Below are 13,710 nucleotides of genomic sequence, written 5' to 3'. Positions count from 1 at the left end.
TTTGAGGTGAGAGTATAATGGTGTGGCAGTAGTTGTAGGGCTAGTCCGCACTGCCTAGCAGAAGAGTAATTTTGTTTTGCTTTTTCCAGATGCCATGGGCAGCCTTACAGCCACAGTGCTGGAGCGTGGCTTTGGCACAGTACAGGTGAGTGCGATGACAATGGTGGTTTGGAGGAGGGTGCTCTCGCAGATGTGGCTGGAGCTGACTGGCAAGGGGGGGGGTCACTGCTTGTGCTCTGGTTTGGCAGGTGATAAAGGCAACTGTGGTGACTGAAGGGAGATCAGTGCAGATGCGGCTGCCACTGAGGATGGCTCTTGAGGACCGATGGTGATGCCCAGCATTTGAACAGTAAAGTTGAGGGGCAAAGGGTATCAGGGGTGTCTTAACTCTGTGTGCGTGCACGCTGATGTTCAGTGTAGAGCGGGGGGCTGTTCTGGATGAGTGGGGTATGTGTGAGGCAGAGGCAGTGGGGTGTGCATGGCAGAAAGTGAGGGTGCGGTAGGCAGGGCAGCTCCGGCCTGTGTCTGTGTTGTTGTGTAGTCTATGTGGTGTGTGTTGTAGCTGTGCTATCTTTTGCTCAGGTTTTCATGTTGCTCTTGCTCTTTGTGCTCAAGGAGCACAGTCTACACTGTGGAGCGCTAGCATTGTAGGCCTCTGTCATGTTTTGCTGGCTTGACTCATCAGCATCGCACCCACAGATGGTGTCTCATCCCGTGCAGGCAGCCGAAGGGGGCGGTCCGTGCCTCCGGCTTTGCATCGTGCCCATCGATCTTTGTGGCCACCGTCGAGGCCTCGTCGGCCGCTCTCGTTCCGAGGCCGCTCTTGTTTTGCGTCTTACCGGTGCCCTTTCAGGGTTTTCTTCCCTGCGTCATCACGGCTTCGGATCTTCCTCGCCGGCCTCTTCCGCATCGCCATTCCTCGCTTTGCCGGCCGCTTTCCATCCCGGGCGTTGACATCTTACTCTTTTCTGGGCTCGTCCAGAGCATCAGAGCTGCAGGGTTGTGGTGTCATCAGATACCATGTGGAATGCATTGGAATAGTTCTTTTTGCATAGGGCTTTCCTTCATGTTTGTGTCTAATGTGTTTTTTGGGTTTTTTTTTTTTTTTTTTTTGGTCTGTCTGTGTGTGTTTGGAGCTGCCTTGCTTGTGGGTGTTAGGAATGGTGGTGTGCGGAGTGTGTCAGTGATGGACTGGAATGGTGATTTGTCAATGTCTGTGTGCTCCACTTTATGTTGTTTTGTTTTGTTGTTTTTTGCAGATGCTGAGCAGTGTTCTGAGTGGGCCCAAGGGAGCTGGAGGAAGAAAGGGGCATGCCCCAAGAAGGTGAGCTAGAGATTTGGTGTTGGAAGGAGAGTGTTGCGGTCAGTGGGTTGCGCGGTTAATTTTTGCTTTGTGCTTGTAGGCGTGGAGCCTTGCGGGGAGCAGGTTGCTCACATCCAGGAGGAGCAGGGTGAGGTGAGCATCAGTCCGGGAGCGGACGTAGAGCCCGGCGTAGGGCCATCACCTCGTCGGCGCTGTCCCCGTCGCCCAGCGCCGTTCCTGTTTTACAGGTGTGTGGCGGACCTCGGTGTGGGGAGCTATAGCCCAGCAGTTGGGATGGGAGAGCGGAGCAGGAAAAGGTGTGGGAGCGAATGCCTGATGTGGATGGGCTGTGGTGTTGCGGGCATCGCCTGAGCACGTGATTTCTCTCTGTGCTTGCAGGTTTTGCGGGAAGTTGTGGAGAGAAGCAGCTGAGTGCTGAGAAGAGCCTGAGCAGGTGAGCGGGGGAGCTTGTTGGGTCTGATTTTATTGTGGTGTGGGTGGTGTTGGGCTGCCTGTCGGTGATGCCTTTTTCTCTGTTTTTTCAGGTCTGCTGTGGGCCTTTCCCAGGCGTGGCTGAGACTTTCAGGTGAGTGGATTGGAGCTGGATGTTGTAGGGCTGGTGAGTGCTGCCTGGCAGAAGAGTCACTTTGTTATTTTGTTTTCTTCCAGGTGCCACGGGCTTCCTCCCCAGGCATTGGAGTTGTTGTGGTGCAGGTGAGTGGAGTGCCGGTGGTGCTTTGGTGGAGGGTGCCCTTGCAGATGGGGATGGAGCTGACTGGCAAGAGAGTGACTGCTTGTGCTCTGGTTTTGCAGGTGATGAAGGCAAATGTGGTGAGCAAAGGAAGATCAGTGTGGATGCGGCTGCTGCTGAGGATGGCTCTTGAGGACCGGTGACCTACAGCACTGCCACAGTTAAGTTGAGGGGCAAAGGGTGTTGGGGCATCCTCAGTTTCTGTGTATGTGTGTGTGCGTGCTGATGTTCAGTGTAGAGTGGAGGGTTGTTCTGGATGAGTGGTGTGTGTGAGGCAGAGGCAGTGGGGTGTGCATGGCCGAAAGCGAGGGTGGGTGTCAGGCAGGGCAGCTCCAGCCTGTGTCTGTGTTGTTGTGTAGTCTATGTGGTGTGTGTTGTAGCTGTGCTATCTTTTGCTCAGGTCTTGATGTTGCTCTTGCTCTTTGTGCTCAAAGAGCACAGCCTATGCTCTGCAGTGGTAGCGTGGCAGGCATCCATTGTCTTTTGCCTGGCCAGACTCATCAGCATTGCTCCAATGGACTACATCTTGTTCTGCACAGGCAGCTGAAAGGGGCAGTCTGTCACTGTGACTCTGCATTGTGGCCGTTTGCAGTGTAGTCATAGTCGTGGCCATCGTCGAGGCCTCCTCGGCCGCACCTCTTCCGGGGCCGCTCTTGTTTTGCGTCTCGCTGGCGCCCTTTCAGGGTTTCCTTCCCTGTGTCATCATGGCCTCGGGTCTTTCTCGCCGGCCTCCTCTGCGTCAGTCTTCTGAGCTTTGCCGGTGCCTTTCCATCCTGGGCATTGACGTTTGACTCTTTTCTGGGCTCGTCCAGAGCCTAGGCCCTACGATGCCACCACCGTGTGGCTCTTCCTGGCCAGTAGTGTCTTATGTGTGGGAACAGGTTTTTTTTGTGTAGGGCTGTCCTCTGTGTTTGTGTCTGCTGTTTGTTTGTCTGTGTGTTTTTGGGGCTGGAGCTGCCTTGCCTGTGGGTGTTAGCCATGGTGGTGTGTGGAGTGTGTCCGTGATGGACTGGAGTGGTGGTGTTGCAGGCATCGTCTGAGTGTGTGATTTCTCTCTGTGCTTGCAGGTTTTGCGGGAAGTTGTGGAGAGAAGCAGCTGAGTGCTGAGAAGAGCCTGAGCAGGTGAGCGGGGGAGCTTGTTGGGTCTGATTTTATTGTGGTGTGGGTGGTGTTGGGCTGCCTGTCGGTGATGCCTTTTTCTCTGTTTTTTCAGGTCTGCTGTGGGCCTTTCCCAGGCGTGGCTGAGACTTTCAGGTGAGTGGATTGGAGCTGGATGTTGTAGGGCTGGTGAGTGCTGCCTGGCAGAAGAGTCACTTTGTTATTTTGTTTTCTTCCAGGTGCCACGGGCTTCCTCCCCAGGCATTGGAGTTGTTGTGGTGCAGGTGAGTGGAGTGCCGATGGTGCTTTGGTGGAGGGTGCCCTTGCAGATGGGGATGGAGCTGACTGGCAAGGGGGTGACTGCTTGTGCTCTGGTTTTGCAGGTGATGAAGGCAAATGTGGTGAGCAAAGGAAGATCAGTGTGGATGCGGCTGCTGCTGAGGATGGCTCTTGAGGACCGGTGACCTACAGCACTGCCACAGTTAAGTTGAGGGGCAAAGGGTGTTGGGGCATCCTCAGTTTCTGTGTATGTGTGTGTGCGTGCTGATGTTCAGTGTAGAGTGGAGGGTTGTTCTGGATGAGTGGTGTGTGTGAGGCAGAGGCAGTGGGGTGTGCATGGCCGAAAGCGAGGGTGGGTGTCAGGCAGGGCAGCTCCAGCCTGTGTCTGTGTTGTTGTGTAGTCTATGTGGTGTGTGTTGTAGCTGTGCTATCTTTTGCTCAGGTCTTGATGTTGCTCTTGCTCTTTGTGCTCAAAGAGCACAGCCTATGCTCTGCAGTGGTAGCGTGGCAGGCATCCATTGTCTTTTGCCTGGCCAGACTCATCAGCATTGCTCCAATGGACTACGTCTTGTTCTGCATAGGCAGCTGAAAGGGGTGGTCTGTGACTCTGACTGTGCATCGTGGCCGTTTGCGGTCCGTCATAGTCGTGGCCACCGTTGAGGCCTCATCGGCCACACCTCTTCCGGGGCCGCTCTTGTCTTGCGTCTCGCTGGCGCCCTTTCAGGGTTTCCTTCCCTGCGTCATCATGGCCTCGGGTCTTTCTCGCCGGCCTCCTCTGCATCACTCTTCTGAGCTTTGCCGGTGCCTTTCCATCCTGGGCATTGACGTTTGACTCTTTTCTGGGCTCGTCCAGAGCCTCGGCCCTACGACGCCACGACCGTGCGGCTCTTTCTGGCCGGCAGTCTTATGTGTGGGAATAGGGTTTTTTTTGTGTAGGGCTGTCCTCTGTGTTTGTGTCTGCTGTTTGTTTGTCTGTGTGTTTTTGGGGCTGGAGCTGCCTTGCCTGTGGGTGTTAGCCATGGTGGTGTGTGGAGTGTGTCCGTGATGGACTGGAGTGGTGGTGTTGCGGGCATTGCCTGAGTGTGTGACTTCTCTCTGTGCTTGCAGGTTTTGCGGGAAGTTGTGGAGAGAAGCAGCTGAGTGCTGAGAAGAGCCTGAGCAGGTGAGTGGGGCAGCCTGTTGGGTCTGATTTTATTGTGGGGTGGGTGGTGTTGGGCTGCCTCTCAGTGATGCCTTTTTCTCTGTTTTTTCAGGTCTGCTGTGGGCCTTTCCCAGGCGTGGCTGAGACTTTCAGGTGAGAGGATTGGAGCTGGATGTTGTAGGGCTGGTGAGCGCTGCCTGGCAGAAGGGTCACTTTGTTATTTTGTTTTTTTCCAGGCGCCACGGGCTTCCCCCCAGGCAGGATGTTGGCGTTTGGAGTTGTTGTGGTGCAGGTGAGTGGAGCGCCGATGGCGCTTTGGTGGAGGCTGCCCTTGCAGATGGGGATGGAGCTGACTGGCAAGGGGGTGACTGCTTGTGCTCTGGTTTGGCAGATGATGAAGGCAAATGTGGTGAGCAAAAGAAGATCAGAGGGTGTGGCTGCTGCAGAGGATGTGTCTGCTGTTGAGGATGCCTCTTGAGGAGCAACAGTGATGCAGAGCACTGCAAAAGCGAAGTGCATGGGCAAAGGGTGTTGCGGGGTGTGTGTGTGTGTGTGTTGGTGTGTGTGTGTTGGTGTGTGTGAGGCAGAGGCAGTGGGGTGTGCATGGCAGAAAGTGAGGGTGGGTGTCAGGCAGGGCAGCTCCAGCCTGTGTCTGTGTTGTTGTGTAGTCTATGTGGTGTGTGTTGTAGCTGTGCTATCTTTTGCTCAGGTCTTGATGTTGCCCTTGCTCTTTGTGCTCAAGGAGCACAGCATATGCTTTGTAGTGCTAGTGCAACAGGCATCTGCTGTCTTTTGTCTGGTCTTGACCGACTCATCTGTGTTGCTCCAATGATCATCTTGTTCTGTGCAGGCAGCTGAAAGCAGCAGTCTGTCACTGTGATTCTGCATTGTTTCTGGCCAATCATCTTGGCAGCCATCATTCAGGTCTTGTTGGTTGTGTGTTTTCTGAGGCCTCTCTTATTTTGCATCCTCCTGGTGCCCTTTCAGGGTTTTCTTCCCTGTGTCATCAGAGCCTCGGGTCTTTCTTGCTGGCCTCTTCCGCATGGCCGTTCCTCGCTTTGCCGGCCCCTTTCCATCACAGATGGTGGCATCTGACTCTTTTCTGGTCTCGTGGAGAGCACCAGAGCCGCACGGTCGTGGCATTGTAGGGCTTTCTGGCTGGCAGCATCTTCTGTGCTGGCATTGTTTTTTGCATGGAGGGTGTGTGTACGTGTCTGTGTGTATGTGTCTGTGTGTATGTGTCTGTGTGTATGTGTCTGTGTGTATGTGTCTGTGTGTATGTGTCTGTGTGTATGTGTCTGTGTGTACGTGTCTGTGTGTACGTGTCTGTGTGTACGTGTCTGTGTGTACGTGTCTGTGTGTACGTGTCTGTGTGTACGTGTCTGTGTGTGTGTTTGGAGCTGCCTTGCCTGTGGGTGTAGTAATGGTAGTTGCCAGAGCAGAATAATGTATCTATGAAACACTTATTTTGTTTTTTCTTTTTTTTTGGGGGGGGGGGGGGTTGTGTCAGTAAGAGATAAAAGTAGGTTTTTTTCTTTAATTTTTTTTATTGGGATGGCCATTTTGGGGGCGGGGGGGGGGGTTCTATTCATGCCAGGATAGTGTTATCTTTAAATAAGGATGGAAGCATGTGGTTTTGTTAGTAGCTGTGATGACTGTCTGTGGTGGGAGTGTGTGGGCAGTTGGGTGGGCTTGGTGGTGAGTGTGTCTAATCTTGTATGCATGTGTTTTTCTTTTTCCAGGTTGTAGTTAGAATTTATTTTAAAATAATTTAAAAAAAAACCCCAGCTGGGGGATTTTTTTTTTTTCCCCCGGCTGGGTTTTTTTTCCCCCGGTCCCGGCCGCTCTGCGAGGCGATGATCATCGCCAATGTTGGTGCGGAGCTGTGGCTGGGGACTGGGGGTTTTGTAGGCAGGGCAGTTTTTGGAGGTGTCCAGTAATGCTGTTACTGGGAGCTGTCCAAAAGACTGGAGGCGCTTGCCTGTTACTGTAGGGAGGTAGAATGATTGTGGTGGGAGTGAGTGGGCAGCTGTGTGGTTGTTGGGTGGGCTTGGTGGTGAGTGTGTCTAACTTTGTATGCATGTGTTTTTCTTTTTCCAGGTTGTAGTTAGAATTTATTTTAAAATAATTAAAAAAAACCCCAGCTGGGGGATTTTTTTTTTTTCCCCTGGCTGGGTTTTTTTTCCCCCGGTCCCGGCCGCTCTGCGAGGCGATGATCATCGCCAATGTTGGTGCGGAGCTTTGGCTGGGGACCGGGGGTTTTGTAGGCAGGGCAGTTTTTGGAGGTGTCCAGTAACGTTGTTACTGGGAGCTGTCCAAAGGACTGGAGGCGCTTGCCGACTGATGAGAGTAGTAGCGGTGAGAATGTAGAGGTGAATGCTGAAGAGTGTGTGCAGCTCTTGTAGAGTGTGGGCTTGTTATGTTTTGTATGTTGTGATGATGATTTTTTTTTTGTGCAATAAAACAATAAAGATGGTGGTGTGTGTGTCTCCTTTCAAATAAAGATGGTTTTGCTGTTTGTTTCTGTTGTCTTATTTGAACTGCATGCGCCACACATTTGCTCTTACCCTTTTCCTCTTTGCTCTTGCTCTTTTGACCTTTTAAAATAAGAAGAAGGCAGAAGTTTTTGTCTTGTTCTTATTTTAATTTTTTGGTCCTCTGTTCTGTTTCCTATTCTTTTTTTCTTTGTCTGTCTCTTATGCCTTTTTCTTCTCCTTTTCCCTGATTGTCTATGTTCACTTTGTCCAGGTTTCTCTCTACCTTTCTCTGTCTTTACTATTTACTCTTTCAGTCTGCCTGCACTGTGGTGCTCTGCTCTCTGTGCTTTTCTCTGTATTCTGTGCTCTGCCCTCAGCTTTGTGTTTTCTGCTTTGCTCTCTGTGTTCTGCTGTGTTCTGCTTTGCTCTGTATTTTCTGTTTTGCTGTGCTCTTTGCTGTGCTTTTTGCTTTGTTCTGTTCTCTGTGTTCTGCTCTTTTCTCTGTTCTGCTCTCTCAGCTCTCCTGTGTGTGCTTTTTGCTCTGTTCTCTGTTTTCTCTGTTGTTTTCTGTGCTTTCTGTCTTCTCTGTGGTTGTCTTTGTTCTCTCTGGTTGTCTTCTCTGTTGTCTTTTTTCTGTTTGTTGTCTCTGTTGTTCTGTGTTTGTCCTCTGTTGTCTTTGTCTTTGTTTGTTGTCTTTGTCCTCTGTTGTTCTGTCTTTGTCCTGTGTTTGTCTTTTGTTGTTTGTCTTGTCTCTCTTTGTCTTTGTCTTGTCTCTCTTTGTCTTTGTCTTGTCTCTCTTTGTCTTTGTCTTGTCTCTCTTTGTCTTTGTCTTGTCTCTCCTTGTCTTTGTCTCTCCTTGTCTTTGTCTCTCCTTGTCTTTGTCTTGTCTCTCCTTGTCTTTGTCTTGTCTCTCTTTGTCTTGGTCTTGGTCTTGTCTCTCTTTGTCTTGGTCTTGGTCTTGTCTCTCTTTGTCTTGGTCTTGGTCTTGTCTCTCTTTGTCTTGGTCTTGGTCTTGTCTCTCTTTGTCTTGGTCTTGGTCTTGTCTCTCTTTGTCTTTGTCTCTCTTCCTCTTTGTCTTTGTCTCTCTTCCTCTTTGTCTTTCTCTTTGACTCTCTTTGTCTTTGTCTCTCTTTGTCTTTGTCTCTCTTTGTCTTTGTCTCTCTTTGTCTTTGTCTCTCTGTCTTTGTCTTTGTCTCTCTTCCTCTTTGTCTTTGACTCTCTTTGTCTTTGACTCTCTTTGTCTTTGACTCTCTTTGTCTTTGACTCTCTTTGTCTTTGTCTCTCTTCCTCTTTGTCTCTCTTTGTCTTTGTCTCTCTTTGTCTTTGTCTCTCTTTGTCTTTCTCTTTGTCTCTCTTCCTCTTTGTCTTTGTCTTTGTCTCTCTTCCTCTTTGTCTTTGTCTCTCTTCCTCTGTCTTTGTCTTTGTCTCTCTTTGTCTTTGTCTCTCTTTGTCTTTGTCTCTCTTTGTCTTTGTCTCTCTTTGTCTTTGTCTCTCTTTGTCTTTGTCTCTCTTTGTCTTTGTCTCTCTTTGTCTTTGTCTCTGTCTTCTGTTTCCTCTTCCTCTTCTCCTCTCTTCCTCTTCTCCTCTCTTCCTCTTCTCCTCTCTTCCTCTTCTCCTCTCTTCCTCTTCTCCTCTCTTCCTCTTCTCCTCTCTTCCTCTTCTCCTCTCTTCCTCTTCTCCTCTCTTCCTCTTCTCCTCTCTTCCTCTTCTCCTCTCTTCCTCTTCTCCTCTCTTCCTCCTCTTTTTTCTAGCATACTGGCTGGGAGCAAATAATAATAATTTCACCATTTAAAAAAAAAATTATTTGCTCCCAGCCAGTATCCTACCCCTGCTACTGAATTCATTAAATATGCAAATTAAGCCTTTCTATACTTATTATTTTTTCTTTCTTTTTATATATACTATATACACACTATACATACCACATGCACACACTGTACATGCACACTATACACACATACTACACAGTCTATGCATGCATATATACACAAAAACTGCACATACACAAATAATATACATAGTGTATATACACAGTGCATATACCCTCCATGCACCACAACATACACTACACAAAAACAGAGGGTGGACCACATGCAAACAGCAGTCACAGCAAAAGCAATTCACCACATATAAGCAATTAGGGGAGCCATACACACTTGTCAGGTACCCACCCAACAGCATACACATCCACCTGGTCCCACCCCCCCCCAAGAATCACACACTAGGGCAATAGTGCACCTGTACACTACAGCTAACAATCTGACACCAAATACAATTACCATTAGGTAGCCCCCTGCTGTTAGCATTGGAGCTACTCCACACCCCTTATTATTAGACTTTGACTGCCCCCTGGTGGTCAGTCACAGTAACACTTTTAGGGTTACACATGAGCACCTGGGACTTAGGGGTAGGGCCTACAGGGCACTAGGGGTAGGGGGGGACTCCGGGAGGGGGGGCTAGGAGCAGGGGGGGAGGCTAGGGCTAGAGGGGGGCTAGGGCTGGGGGCAGTGGCTATGGGCATGGGGGGGGCTAGGGGTAGCAGGGGGCTAGGAGTGGGGGGGGGTTAGGCGTTGAGGTTCGGGGTTAGGGTTAGGGTTAGGGGTTCGGGTTAGGGTTAGGGTTAGAGGGTTCAGGTTAGGATTAGGGTTAGAGGGTTAGAAGGGTTAGGGGTTAGGCGTTAGGATGAGGGTGAGGGGTGAGGGTGAGGGTTATGGGTTAGAGGGTTAGAGGGTTAGAGGGTTAGGGTTAAGGGTTAGGGTTAAGGGTTAGGGTTAAGGGTTAGGGTTAAGGGTTAGGGTTAAGGGTTAGGGTTAAGGGTTAGGGTTAAGGGTTAGGGTTAGGGTTAGGGGTTAGGGTTAGGGGTTAGGGTTAGGGTTAGGGTTAGGGTTAGGGTTAGGGTTAGGGTTAGGGTTAGGGTTAGGGTTAGGGTTAGGGTTAGGGTTAGGGTTAGGGTTAGGGTTAGGGTTAGGGTTAGGGTTAGGGTTAGGGTTAGGGTTAGGGTTAGGGTTAGGGTTAGGGTTAGGGTTAGGGTTAGGGTTAGGGTTAGGGTTAGGGTTAGGGTTAGGGTTAGGGTTAGGGTTAGGGTTAGGGTTAGGGTTAGGGTTAGGGTTAGGGTTAGGGTTAGGGTTAGGGTTAGGGTTAGGGTTAGGGTTAGGGTTAGGGTTAGGGTTAGGGTTAGGGTTAGGGTTAGGGTTAGGGTTAGGGTTAGGGTTAGGGTTAGGGTTAGGGTTAGGGTTAGGGTTAGGGTTAGGGTTAGGGTTAGGGTTAGGGTTAGGGTTAGGGTTAGGGTTAGGGTTAGGGTTAGGGTTAGGGTTAGGGTTAGGGTTAGGGTTAGGGTTAGGGTTAGGGTTAGGGTTAGGGTTAGGGTTAGGGTTAGGGTTAGGGTTAGGGTTAGGGTTAGGGTTAGGGTTAGGGTTAGGGTTAGGGTTAGGGTTAGGGTTAGGGTTAGGGTTAGGGTTAGGGTTAGGGTTAGGGTTAGGGTTAGGGTTAGGGTTAGGGTTAGGGTTAGGGTTAGGGTTAGGGTTAGGGTTAGGGTTAGGGTTAGGGTTAGGGTTAGGGTTAGGGTTAGGGTTAGGGTTAGGGTTAGGGTTAGGGTTAGGGTTAGGGTTAGGGTTAGGGTTAGGGTTAGGGTTAGGGTTAGGGTTAGGGTTAGGGTTAGGGTTAGGGTTAGGGTTAGGGTTAGGGTTAGGGTTAGGGTTAGGGTTAGGGTTAGGGTTAGGGTTAGGGTTAGGGTTAGGGTTAGGGTTAGGGTTAGGGTTAGGGTTAGGGTTAGGGTTAGGGTTAGGGTTAGGGTTAGGGTTAGGGTTAGGGTTAGGGTTAGGGTTAGGGTTAGGGTTAGGGTTAGGGTTAGGGTTAGGGTTAGGGTTAGGGTTAGGGTTAGGGTTAGGGTTAGGGTTAGGGTTAGGGTTAGGGTTAGGGTTAGGGTTAGGGTTAGGGTTAGGGTTAGGGTTAGGGTTAGGGTTAGGGTTAGGGTTAGGGTTAGGGTTAGGGTTAGGGTTAGGGTTAGGGTTAGGGTTAGGGTTAGGGTTAGGGTTAGGGTTAGGGTTAGGGTTAGGGTTAGGGTTAGGGTTAGGGTTAGGGTTAGGGTTAGGGTTAGGGTTAGGGTTAGGGTTAGGGTTAGGGTTAGGGTTAGGGTTAGGGTTAGGGTTAGGGTTAGGGTTAGGGTTAGGGTTAGGGTTAGGGTTAGGGTTAGGGTTAGGGTTAGGGTTAGGGTTAGGGTTAGGGTTAGGGTTAGGGTTAGGGTTAGGGTTAGGGTTAGGGTTAGGGTTAGGGTTAGGGTTAGGGTTAGGGTTAGGGTTAGGGTTAGGGTTAGGGTTAGGGTTAGGGTTAGGGTTAGGGTTAGGGTTAGGGTTAGGGTTAGGGTTAGGGTTAGGGTTAGGGTTAGGGTTAGGGTTAGGGTTAGGGTTAGGGTTAGGGTTAGGGTTAGGGTTAGGGTTAGGGTTAGGGTTAGGGTTAGGGTTAGGGTTAGGGTTAGGGTTAGGGTTAGGGTTAGGGTTAGGGTTAGGGTTAGGGTTAGGGTTAGGGTTAGGGTTAGGGTTAGGGTTAGGGTTAGGGTTAGGGTTAGGTTAGGGTTAGGGTTAGGGTTAGGGTTAGGGTTAGGGTTAGGGTTAGGGTTAGGGTTAGGGTTAGGGTTAGGGTTAGGGTTAGGGTTAGGGTTAGGGTTAGGGTTAGGGTTAGGGTTAGGGTTAGGGTTAGGGTTAGGGTTAGGGTTAGGGTTAGGGTTAGGGTTAGGGTTAGGGTTAGGGTTAGGGTTAGGGTTAGGTTAGGGTTAGGGTTAGGGTTAGGGTTAGGGTTAGGGTTAGGGTTAGGGTTAGGGTTAGGGTTAGGGTTTTAGGGTTAGGGTTAGGGTTAGGGTTAGGGTTAGGGTTAGGGTTAGGGTTAGGGTTAGGGTTAGGGTTAGGGTTAGGGTTAGGGTTAGGGTTAGGGTTAGGGTTAGGGTTAGGGTTAGGGTTAGGGTTAGGGTTAGGGTTAGGGTTAGGGTTAGGGTTAGGGTTAGGGTTAGGGTTAGGGTTAGGGTTAGGGTTAGGGTTAGGGTTAGGGTTAGGGTTAGGGTTAGGGTTAGGGTTAGGGTTAGGGTTAGGGTTAGGGTTAGGGTTAGGGTTAGGGTTAGGGTTAGGGTTAGGGTTAGGGTTAGGGTTAGGGTTAGGGTTAGGGTTAGGGTTAGGGTTAGGGTTAGGGTTAGGGTTAGGGTTAGGGTTAGGGTTAGGGTTAGGGTTAGGGTTAGGGTTAGGGTTAGGGTTAGGGTTAGGGTTAGGGTTAGGGTTAGGGTTAGGGTTAGGGTTAGGGTTAGGGTTAGGGTTAGGGTTAGGGTTAGGGTTAGGGTTAGGGTTAGGGTTAGGGTTAGGGTTAGGGTTAGGGTTAGGGTTAGGGTTAGGGTTAGGGTTAGGGTTAGGGTTAGGGTTAGGGTTAGGGTTAGGGTTAGGGTTAGGGTTAGGGTTAGGGTTAGGGTTAGGGTTAGGGTTAGGGTTAGGGTTAGGGTTAGGGTTAGGGTTAGGGTTAGGGTTAGGGTTAGGGTTAGGGTTAGGGTTAGGGTTAGGGTTAGGGTTAGGGTTAGGGTTAGGGTTAGGGTTAGGGTTAGGGTTAGGGTTAGGGTTAGGGTTAGGGTTAGGGTTAGGGTTAGGGTTAGGGTTAGGGTTAGGGTTAGGGTTAGGGTTAGGGTTAGGGTTAGGGTTAGGGTTAGGGTTAGGGTTAGGGTTAGGGTTAGGGTTAGGGTTAGGGTTAGGGTTAGGGTTAGGGTTAGGGTTAGGGTTAGGGTTAGGGTTAGGGTTAGGGTTAGGGTTAGGGTTAGGGTTAGGGTTAGGGTTAGGGTTAGGGTTAGGGTTAGGGTTAGGGTTAGGGTTAGGGTTAGGGTTAGGGTTAGGGTTAGGGTTAGGGTTAGGGTTAGGGTTAGGGTTAGGGTTAGGGTTAGGGTTAGGGTTAGGGTTAGGGTTAGGGTTAGGGTTAGGGTTAGGGTTAGGGTTAGGGTTAGGGTTAGGGTTAGGGTTAGGGTTAGGGTTAGGGTTAGGGTTAGGGTTAGGGTTAGGGTTAGGGTTAGGGTTAGGGTTAGGGTTAGGGTTAGGGTTAGGGTTAGGGTTAGGGTTAGGGTTAGGGTTAGGGTTAGGGTTAGGGTTAGGGTTAGGGTTAGGGTTAGGGTTAGGGTTAGGGTTAGGGTTAGGGTTAGGGTTAGGGTTAGGGTTAGGGTTAGGGTTAGGGTTAGGGTTAGGGTTAGGGTTAGGGTTAGGGTTAGGGTTAGGGTTAGGGTTAGGGTTAGGGTTAGGGTTAGGGTTAGGGTTAGGGTTAGGGTTAGGGTTAGGGTTAGGGTTAGGGTTAGGGTTAGGGTTAGGGTTAGGGTTAGGGTTAGGGTTAGGGTTAGGGTTAGGGTTAGGGTTAGGGTTAGGGTTAGGGTTAGGGTTAGGGTTAGGGTTAGGGTTAGGGTTAGGGTTAGGGTTAGGGTTAGGGTTAGGGTTAGGGTTAGGGTTAGGGTTAGGGTTAGGGTTAGGGTTAGGGTTAGGGTTAGGGTTAGGGTTAGGGTTAGGGTTAGGGTTAGGGTTAGGGTTAGGGTTAGGGTTAGGGTTAGGGTTAGGGTTAGGGTTAGGGTTAGGGTTAGGGTTAGGGTTAGGGTTAGGGTTAGGGTTAGGGTTAGGGTTAGGGTTAGGGTTAGGGTTAGGGTTAGGGTTAGGGT

The 13,710-nt window shown here is 50.3% G+C and overlaps 2 long non-coding RNA genes across 2 annotated transcripts; both read left to right on the top strand.

Annotated features, from left to right (window-relative positions):
- Positions 1-1,706: 1,706 nt before the first annotated feature.
- On the top strand, positions 1,707-2,326 carry LOC135325463 (uncharacterized). Its single transcript, XR_010386430.1, has 3 exons — positions 1,707-1,889; positions 1,973-2,017; positions 2,117-2,326. It is a non-coding gene; the product is annotated as an uncharacterized LOC135325463 (long non-coding RNA).
- Positions 2,327-2,899: 573 nt separating this feature from the next.
- LOC135325462 (uncharacterized) lies at positions 2,900-3,745 on the top strand. Its single transcript, XR_010386429.1, has 4 exons — positions 2,900-3,176; positions 3,268-3,308; positions 3,392-3,436; positions 3,536-3,745. It is a non-coding gene; the product is annotated as an uncharacterized LOC135325462 (long non-coding RNA).
- Positions 3,746-13,710: the final 9,965 nt, after the last annotated feature.

The sequence above is a fragment of the Dromaius novaehollandiae genome, chromosome 38, assembly GCF_036370855.1.
Source record: "Dromaius novaehollandiae isolate bDroNov1 chromosome 38, bDroNov1.hap1, whole genome shotgun sequence".
NCBI lineage: Eukaryota > Metazoa > Chordata > Aves > Casuariiformes > Dromaiidae > Dromaius > Dromaius novaehollandiae.
The sequence above is the reverse complement of the archived record's forward strand: the minus strand, read 5'-3'. Positions and strand labels throughout refer to the sequence as shown.